This window comes from Geospiza fortis, unplaced genomic scaffold (assembly GCF_000277835.1).
Source record: "Geospiza fortis unplaced genomic scaffold, GeoFor_1.0 scaffold102, whole genome shotgun sequence".
Lineage (NCBI taxonomy): Eukaryota > Metazoa > Chordata > Aves > Passeriformes > Thraupidae > Geospiza > Geospiza fortis.
Genome location: NW_005054373.1, coordinates 832,226 through 842,608, shown reverse-complemented (window position 1 = coordinate 842,608; position 10,383 = coordinate 832,226). Strand labels below are relative to the sequence as shown.

The window sequence follows — 10,383 nt, the reverse complement described above, 5'->3', positions numbered from 1 at the left end:
TCAATGACAATTGTTCTAAAAGTCTGCAGACGTCTGGCTATTACATCATCTGAGGCTCTGCAGCTTCCAGCTAGCCATCCCTTAACAAAGGAGATGCATTTCCTTCAAGGAATTCCACCATTTACACATCTGATATTAATTCTTATTGGGCAAAACCAAGAATAGGCACAAGTGACTTTTCCAGTTGATGTTTACTTTTTCCCAGGCCACAAAACATCCATTGACTGTGAAACTTCAATTTGCTGCATAACAAATGCCTGCTTTCGTAATAGGTTAATAAAGCTGTTTCACAAATAACAGCACGAGAAGCTACAGATGTTGACCTGAGGGAGGAAAAAAAATAAATACAAGCAACATTTGGGTTTAATTTGATTATTTATTAAATATTTATTGCAGTATCTGAGAATGGAAGGAATTTCATTCTGCCCAGCTGGCCATTCTGAGCTGTTGAAGTCAGCAAAGGGATGGCTGGCAAGGAGAAAGTCTTGTGCCTCCTGGGACTTCTAAATTGCACTTTGAGGCTGCAATTTGGTTCTTTGCTCTTATTTCCCCATCCTTGAGGCAAGAAGGGTATTTTTTTTTTTTTGCTCACTTACATGGGAGAAAATTTTAATTTAGAAAGTGTGGAAAGTACAGAAATCTGAATTTTCAGCAGCCCTGCCCAAGATTGGTGGTTATGAATGAAAAGAGCCAGGAGAAAATCCTTCATCCTGGGGTGTGAGGGGCTTGTGGCTCTTGGGATGATCCCTGGGCGTTCCCTGGGAGCTCTGCTCACATCCCCATGCTCACCCAGCAGATTTTCTGGATGTGGCTGAGCACACAAGAGAATATTTGGGCTGGGAAAGGGAATTAGATGTTGATTACTGTGTAAATATTGCCCCCTCTGAAGCGAGCAGTCTGTGTTTGGGCAGGATCAGATACTCTTTGCTCACAGTTTGAGGCACATCATGAGTTATTTTGTGTTCCTGCCGTTGGGAACACGATTTCACTATTGCAAAGGGCCAGCTGAGGTAAAGGGCAGGGAAAGGCACTGAGATGCAGATGCCCTATGGCCACAGCCTGTGGTCCAGCTGGAAAAATCCCTATTTTCTGCTATAACACAACCCAGCCATTAGCTGTTTTCCAGGGCAACTGCTGGGTGGAAAGGGCAGGGATATCTGGATATTATCTGGATTTTACCAGGGAGGTTCTCTCTGCCATGCACCAAGCCTCCTTGCTCCATTGTGGATCTGAGAAGCTCAGATTTGAGCATTATTCCTGCCTGGGAAGGTTTTATTCCTTCCCTTTCTCCATATCCTGTAGGGTAATAAAGTCAGGACACGAGGAATGTGGTCAATGCTGTGTTCCACCCCTGCCACACATGCCAGTGCCCTGCATTTAAAGGCTGCGTTTGGGAAATAAACTTATTTTTTTCCTATCATTTATCCAAATCCTGGTATTTTTCATCCAAATCCTGGTATTTTTCCCAAGCAGCATCTGTTGCAGGGAGAAGTCAGTGGGTGTCAGTGTCATTCAGGATCAGACCAGGACAAGCAGGGCTCTCCTACGTCAGAGCTTTCCAGGCTTTTACCACATTTGGATGCAGCGCGGAGCAGAGATCTGGCACAGATTGTTCTTCTGCATCTTCTGTGGGTGTCACTGAGGCAGAACACAGAAAGCATCAGCTGCAATAAATCCCCAGATGTGCTAAGTGCCACACAATGGAAATGCTTTCAGCAAACTGTCAGGAGGAAGAGACTTCACTGGGAGCAGGGAAGGGCGGCTGCCTCTCTGCTGACTTTGGTAGATTGGGTTTTTCAGCTGCTCCCCCACCTATTACAGCTCATTTCTCTGCTCCATCCCCATCCCTGTCCTGCCCCTGCTGCAGACAGAGCTGTGCTGAGGCAGACACCTCAGAATAAGGAGCTTCATCCTCTCCAGGGGTGCTGGAGCTGTGACAGCAACACCAGAGCTAAGGGCAGTTTCTGAGAGTTCAAGGGTTTGGGCAAATATTGCAACAGAAATCTTTCTGCTCATGCGAGGACAAGTTTTATTAAGCACAAAAAAAAAAATCAGATATTTGGCATTTTCTGAGTTGCCACCCTCCAGAAAGAGCAGCAGCTGCCTGGGTCAGGATCAAGTGTATGGAAAAAGGGAAGAAAAAGGACACAGCTGTGGCTCCAAGCCTGCTGGAAGCATTTCCATGCCATGCTGAACCCTTGGCTGCTCTGCCCTCAGCAGAGGGACAGATGTGTTTTTTATGGCCACAGATAACTTTCCTCTGAACATGAAACCCCAGAGATAAAAAGGCCTTTATTTACAAGTGTTGGAGCAGTGAGGTTGCAAACTGCATCCCTGAGGCAGCCAAGATTTCTGTCATAGGGTGGGAGCAGCCAGTGGAAATCATCCATCCCATTTTGCCCCTGGCACTTCTGGGCTCTTTTGCACTCTTTGCACTGAGCTCTGTGGATTTCTCCTGCACAGAAAGAACACAAATTAAGTAGAATCCAGCTTTTCACTCCTCCCAGGCAAGACTGGTTCTTAAATTTTTTTTGGGGGGGGTTCAATAACTTGGAAAGTTTTGGGTCATGGATCAGGGAGAGAAGTCCTGAAGGGGATGAGACCCCTGTGTACCCCCATCTGTCCAGACTGGAAAATCCCAGAAGATTTCTGGCCTCATAAATGGCATTATCTGCAAATAACTGCACCCACTGATTCTGCCTTTTTTTTTTTCTGTTTTTTTTTGTTTTTTTTGTTTTGGAGGGTTTTTTGGTTTTTTTTTTGTTGTTTTTTTGGTTTTTTTTGTGGTTTTTTTTTTTTTTGCTTTTGGGTTTTTTATTTGTTTTCTTGTTTGGTTTTTTGTTGTTTTGTTTTTGTTTTGTTTTGCTTTGGGTTTTTTGGGGTTTTTTTTTGGTTTTTTTTTTTTTATTTTGGGTGGGTTTTTTTTGTTTTGGTTTTTTGTCTTGTTTTGTTTTGTTTTGGTTGTTTTGGTTTTGGTTTTGGTTTTGGTTTGGTTTGGGCGGTTTTTTTGGTTTTTGGGGGGGGATTTTTGTGTTTGTTTTTTTTTTTTGTTTGTTTGTTTATTTGTTTGGGGTTTTTTTGGGTTTTTTTAGGGGGAGGACATTTAAAGAAGAGCTGCATTTTGTAAACGTTCCTGGAGGATCTTCCTTTCACAAGCCCACACTCCCATTTATTCCTACAAACTCGTCTAGCTGGGAGCCTCCCCACTTCACTTCTTCCCACACAGAAAAAAGGGAAAGGCTGAGAAGGGAGGCTGTGAATGCTTGTAACAGCATCAGCAAGAGCTCTTAAATCAGGAGGACACACAGCCCTGGCTCCCAGGAGGGAATGTTCCCGGGAATGCCACGTTCCCAGCAGGAACAGCCTCATTTGCATGATGGCAGGACATGGAGCCCCAGGTTGGGCTGGAAGGGTTGAGCAAGCCTGGTGTGACAACATGGCCCTTGTTTCCAGACCCTGCTTAGACTGAGCTGACCCTTTCCAGACCCTGCTCCCAATGGAGGCTTTGTGGGAAGCCCACGGCAAGGAATAAAAGAGAGAAAAGGAGGCAAAAAGCATTTGAGCCTTCACTGACTCCAGAATTCCTCTAACCCCTCAGACTTCTCCGTTTTCTAATGGAGCTGGTGAGGTTTCAGGCTATTCTGATAATTATCAAACTGTGGAACGGGCTTTTTTGTAACTAATATCTTTGTCTATTTTTAGACAATAGAATCTTTGTCTATTTCTTGTCTATTACTGTCAATCCTTTGTGCATTTTTAAAAAATAACGAAATCAGGGGTTCAAAATTTGTTTTTCTACACAAACAAAATGCCAAAGCACAGTGTTATTAACGTGGGGGTGAGACATCAGCTGACACGGGCTGTGTTAGCCACAAACCGCTGATAAATTCAAAGTACACGGAGGAAAATATCATTATCAGACCAAACTGCTCTCTCCAGCTACAGGCTAAATTATTCCACGATTCCTGATTTTGCAAGATGATAAAATTCATGTTCTTATGAAAGTTCAGCCTCCAGCTTGTAAGGAGTCCAGTGCTGAGCTCCAAATCCCTTCACAGAAGATAGAAATGAGTCATTAACTCCAACACGGCTTGGATCAGGCTCCTCTCTGGGAAACTCCTTAAAAAATCATGGGAGTTTGCACATGGACAATACTCAGAAATAATCTCTGTGTTTTATTTGTACACTCGTGTAAAAACTGAAAAGCAGGGAGGCTGATTTTTTCCCGGGAGATAGAAAAATGAGGAGAAAATTGTATCCTAATGGAATAATTAATCCTCCTTGTGAGATGATGTTTTATCAGAGGAACAATTTACTGTGGGCAATGATTTTAGGAGCACAAATCCCACAAGAGATAATAAGATTTCACTTTGAATTTAACAATATTCCTTTAAAAACACCTTCTCTTGTCCTCGTCTTGTACCCATAAAGCTGCTCTCATTGGTACAACATTTATGAATTATGTATAAAAAGAGGAAGGATAATAAGCTCTACTCATTAAAAAACCAGAAAATTTTATGCATTTCAACAAATTATTAAATATATTTTCTTTGTGTTCAGCTTGAATGTTATTTAACAATCATTTTAGCTACAGGAAATTACAAGAAAGATTATTTTTTCTAGGACTGGATTTTTTTTTGGTAAAACAAAATCAAAAAGTAAGATACATATCTTTTGCTGCAAGAACGATGCTATTAAATACAGCAATGTTTTACAAATTGCAGACAGCTAAAAGTAAGTTAATAATAAAATGTAAATATAGAGCTAAAAAGTTTCTCCTTTTCATGAATAAGTAAGTCTGATGTCATATATACAATTACCTAATCACTATTAATGATTTTTTAAAAGTTCTGTACTGTGATTTTAGAATGGAACTGATATCTACAACCTTGACAGGAACATAATCCCTTTCCTAGTGTTTGAATCACTATAAAACACTGGTTTTAAAGGCTATTTCATCCTGAGAAGAATATTTTATAACGTTAGATTTCCATAGATCTTGTGGCTCTTAATGTGTTCTGTGATTTACGACCCATTTTGTTTTTCTGATCAGGAGTTCTGCGCTTCAAAGAAATATTTTGCCAGTGTTGTTATTCCCTTCTAAAACTCCATTTCAGTGGTAATGTATTTTTAAAGAGTGAAGCCCAAGAACAGGAATAGCACGGATTTTTTTTGAAATCTATACAGCCTTGTATAGTTTTCACGTACAGCCTAACATTCATCATCATCTCCCCGCTGCTTTAGAACCACCAAATGTTATTATTCCCTTCTTTTTCTGCTAGGTAGGAATATTAATGAGATATCACTTCCCTGCTTTTGTAAAAATCTCTCTCCTGTTGCTTGTTCAGCGGATAAAAACTCCAAAAATCAGTGAGCAGCGAGACCACTGCTGAAACCCCATCCCCTGAACCCAGCTTTGTAAACTCACAAACCACGCTCCACATTTCACCCCTGCTCCCTGCTTTGCCTTCCACTCCCCCCAATTTCCAGCAGCCAAAATTCCCCCTAATCCCGCCCGTTTTGCTGTCGAAATATCCAACGCTTTACTGAGGCAGGTCAGAAAAATCACCACAAGCAAACAATCTGATTAAACCCCAGTGAAAAAAACCTTCTTAGACATCAGATTTCCTGAGCTTTTTCCCCTCTCTCGCTGGTCTACTTACTTGTAATTATGTCTGGGGCCATTCCTTCCTATTCCACGGGATAAACTGGAATATTCTGCTCGGCAGTTTTGTCTCGAGCTCTTTAAACACCAGAGACCTTAGAAGCAAACAACTCTTTTTTTTTTCTTCCCTGCCTGTTATGAAATTTTAATGATCTTCCAAGGCTCTCGAAATCAAACCAACTTTCTTCCCTCCCCCTGCCCCAACAACTTGGGTCCTTTGTACCTTTTGTTTCAGAACTGTGCCCAAACTAAATATACCAAACCAGGAGGGAACTCCAGCTTTAAAACAGGGGTTAAAGTTGTTCTTGTTTTCCTGCACCCCTTCCCACCCCTGGAAAATGCAAAATGCGGGATTTTGCTTGGGCAGCGTTGGAAAAAAGCAGGTTGGGGAGTGGAAAGTGGAGCAGGGATGAGGGCTCAGGGCAGAGAGTCCTCAGAAGGGGTTTCATGGAGGGGATGTGGGCCAAGCAGCTTTGTGATGGATGTGTTTATCCTGAAAACTAAGGTCCCATTCAGCGGGGCTGGGCGGGAGAGGTGCCCGGGAGGACACGGGGCTGTGTTAAGGAGCCTTGTTCAAGCCTTCCCTCAAGTGCCAGGGCAAGGCTTTCTCTTAAAGGTGATCTGCAGGCCTTAAGGATCACCAGGAAGGACCCCAAAAGGGTTTTGTTGCGCTGGGAGAGAGGAAAACCTCCCTCCAAAAGCTTTCCAATCTCTGGGCATGGCCGGGCTCAAATGGCTGCAATGACAGGGGGGCTACGAGGTGACAAAAAATGCTGTAAAATAAGGAAAATACCTGGCTAATCCCTGCTGCTGGAATGTGTGTTCTCAACCCAGTACTTGTCTGGAGATTCGGGAGCTCTAAACTCTCCCAAAGGTGTCTTTGCACCTCTTGTCAATCCCCATCACCCCAATAACTCCAAATCCACAGTATTTGACTCCTCTGTAACACCTCCTGTGCTGCTCAGGCAGAGATGGAAATTTCAGCCTTTCTGGACATTCCCTAATTGGTGCCAAGTGCTTTTAGTCAGGCTGGAGAGAGCTGGCTGCGAGTCCCTAAAATGCTGCTTTGCACCCCTGAGATGCCCCAAACCAAACACCCATTCCAAGTGGAGTTTGCAGGTTGCAGCCCAAATTTCACCTCAAAATTTGGTGTGTGGAGAACACCAGAACAAAATATGACGTGGCTGGAGGCTGGTAGAACTTTGACCCCACTGCAATAGCCCATGGAGTCCTCTGTGCTCCCAAAAGCAAAGCTCAGGGTGATTAATAGGGATGTGGAACGTGTGGTAGGAATTTCACAACTTTGAAGGAAGTTTTGCTGCCTCGAGATGAGAAGATCTGACACAACTGCACTTGGTTCCAGAGGAGGGAGATGGAATTGGTTGATTGTCCTACTGGATTGGTGGCTGTCCTGCCCCCATTTTATCCATTGGGAAACGGGTGGAGGAGAAGAGACAGCTCTAAGAAAATCCAAGGAAAGCATTTGGGATAAGAAGCAGAGGAAGAATTCAACAGGTTATGCAGGTTATGGGGTGCAGACTGGGGATTTGGGGGGTGTTCAGGAAGCCCCAAATCATCCCTGCTGCCAACAGCTCAGGGACAGCAAGTGCTGCACCTCCATAAAGGGAGGAAGGGTCTGCACTTCCCGAGAGCCCCCAGCCCTCCTCATTTAGGATTGACCCCTCTGGAAGGGGCTGGTGCAGGGCTGAGCCCTGGGAACGGGCTGCGGGCTGGGATTCGCACAGCCCAGCCAGTCCCTCACTCCCACGGCCCTGGGCAGCATTGTTCTCTAAAAGCAGACATGTTTCCTTCCAAGGAGCAGACATGGAAAGAAAAACACACACAAAAACAAATCATCTCGTCCTTCCCTCTGCGGATGGCGCGCAGCCCGCTCCCGCTTGTCACTGAGGCTGGAGGTGGACACGATCCCAGCCTGCCAGGGGCCATGGGGGGGTGAAGAAGTCGTCTCTCAAGGCCCTTTTCCCTGGAAAATCCCCTCCTGATGATGGCAGAACTAACCAAGCTTTACCCACAACTCCTCCTGTGAGCATCTCCCTGCTGCCAGCCCATCCCAGCACCTCCCAAAAACAAGCTTGGGGTACTTGGGGGTTTTCCACGTGTCCAACTCTTTCTCCTCTGTTGGGAAGGATCTGAATGAGCTCATGGCTCCGTCAGTCTTCTCTAATATTCACCCAGAGCACTTCCCCACCTTTGTGGAAGATTTGGAGCTTTCCTAATGTCATTCAGGGGTTTGGGGCTGCAGGGTTTTGGCTGGAAAGAAATCACTGAAGAAAGAAGAAAGAAAGAAGAAAGAAGAAAGAAGAAAGAAGAAAGAAGAAAGAAGAAAGAAGAAAGAAGAAAGAAGAAAGAAGAAGAAAGAAGAAATTTCATCCCTGCTCCTGGGCTGCATCCAATCCTCATGGCCTGAAGGCACTGAGGCACTGGGTGAAGCTCTGCAGATACAAAAATCCTGGATGATGTGCAGGGGATAAACCTGTCCCTGGCAATGGGATCACCACCACTTTTCACCCTGCCTCTCTTATCTGTCCCTCATCACGTATTTTTTTAAGCTTTCTCTCCTCACAATATATTCAGTAGATCATAACAGGCTCAAAACACAGTTGGGCATCTGTCCTGCTGCTGGGGCTTTTGGCTGCATTCTGCTCATTAAACGGGCCTGGCTCTGCGCAACCTGGCAAATACGAGGTGAACTTTACCCCCGGGTCTGCCACTTTCACACAACAAGGGCACATATTCCACAGCTGGGGAGCTGTTATTCGGCTGGGACTGTACCACAGGTCAGAATTTATGGCTTTGTTATTATTATGTTTGTGAGCTTTACAGCCCCACGGGTCCCGCGGGAACGCGCAGCACTTTCGCTTGGCCGTGTCAGTCAGACATTCATAACCCACCAAAAAGGAAGCATTGAAAATGCTGGGAATATCCTGTCTAACACTGTCTCTCATCTCTCTGACCCTCAGGTAAGGGCCAGACTTTGTTTGCACCCAACAGGGGAGGAAGCTGATAAAGAGCATTAGAGGAACATGGAGGGGGAGTGGATGGCAATGAACACTCAGCAGAGCTGCTGCCAGACACCTCTGCTGCCCTGTTTGTTCCCTCTAATGACACATGTCCCAAATTTCCTGATCAGAACAGTCATCGTGTTGCTCTTGGTGTTTTATTGCCCTCTGAAGTCGAGCCAGGAGCTTCACAATGGGAGTTAGTCTGGTGTTAATGAGTTTAACCACTCCAGTTCATCTGCTGACTCCTCAGAGCGTTAATGGCTTTGGGGGGGACGCAGAGAGGGATTCTCACTCAGGGACAGCGTGCAAACACAGCACACTCTGCCCAGATTTCCCTGTGAGCCGCCACAGCCATGCTGAGACCACAAAAGCTTTGCTTTTGGCTCGTGGTTTGTCAGGGAGGGTGGCACCGGAGGGGTAAAATATCCAGGGTGGCAGATTTCCCTCTTAAACGCCATGGAGAGATGATAACGAGCCTCTGCAAGGCTTCCTTGTGGGGACTGCAGCGAGCAAACTTCTCTGCTGCAACGTGGGTTGTAGGGTCAGCGACACAGGGACATCTCTCACTGAGCAGGACCAAGCCATCCAGGGAATTTAGCTGCCAAAAATGCTCCTGTTTGGGCATCTGAGCCCCCTGCAGCAGCAAGGTCCTTCCCAAGAGCCTCAGACTCTTCAGAAAAGTCAAAATATTCTAAACAGAAGTTCTCACCCTCAAGGAGCACCAACATCTCCTACGACCCACAGCCAAGAGCTGACGCTGAATTTAGGAGATGTATATAATAATAAATATGTAAGTCCCTGATATACAGTGCTGTGGTTTTCTGTAGCATAGGATGAACTTTCTAACCACCTTTTTTTCCCCCTCCTGGCTGAAGAAATTATTCCATTTTGCACCTGTCCACAGAGCACATCATCTTAATTCAGCATACCTCAGCTCCTGCTGGGCAAGGGCAACTGGACACCCTCAGGCAAAGGCCAGATCAGGAGTCCTTTAACCTAATAAGGCAGACAAGGCTACAAAGGCATCTACAATTCCCTTGGATTTCCCTCCAGGGAGGCAGGTGCTGTCTGTCCTTGAGGAGCACAAACATCTGACGTGGCCATGACTCTGTCGTGCCTTTCTTTCTCTGCTGCGTGTCCTGTGACAATTCCTGAGACTATGAAGCCATGGATCCTGGAATGGTTTGGCTGGGAAGGCACCTTAAAGGTCACCATGGGCAGGGCCCCCTTCCACTGTCCATGGTCCAAGCCCCAATGTCCAACCTGGTCTTGGACACTTCCAGGAATCCAGGGGCAGCTCCAGCTTCTCTGGACATCCTGAGCCAAGGCCTCACAGGGAAGAATTTCTTCCTGATATCTAATCAAGATCTACCCTCTTCACATTTTGAAGCTGATATCAACATCCTTATCTGTTCATGCTCTGGTCTAAAGTCCCTCTCCAGGTTTCAATTGCCCAATTTTTGGCGGTTGCCCAGAGTACCTACAATGGCTGGATTGGTGCACCCACCACCTGCAGATCCCTGTGTCACCCCCTTGTGCTGAGGATGGCCCTAAAATCCACGTGCTGGATGATCAGGGGGGCTGAGTGCCACCAAAAACGATGGATTGGAACAAGAAACTGGGGCTGATCCTCCTGTCCCAGTCACCACCCGCACATTCCCAGTGACACACGAGAGGGACAGCAGCACCCGAGGA

At 45.7% G+C, this 10,383-nt stretch overlaps 1 long non-coding RNA gene across 1 annotated transcript; it reads right to left on the bottom strand.

Moving 5' to 3' along the window:
* Positions 1–356: 356 nt before the first annotated feature.
* Positions 357–5,797, bottom strand: LOC115948308. Its single transcript, XR_004082139.1, has 3 exons — positions 5,664–5,797; positions 2,301–2,455; positions 357–1,638 (listed from the first exon to the last, which is right to left on the bottom strand). It is a non-coding gene; the product is annotated as an uncharacterized LOC115948308 (long non-coding RNA).
* Between the last annotated feature and the right edge of the window lie 4,586 nt (positions 5,798–10,383).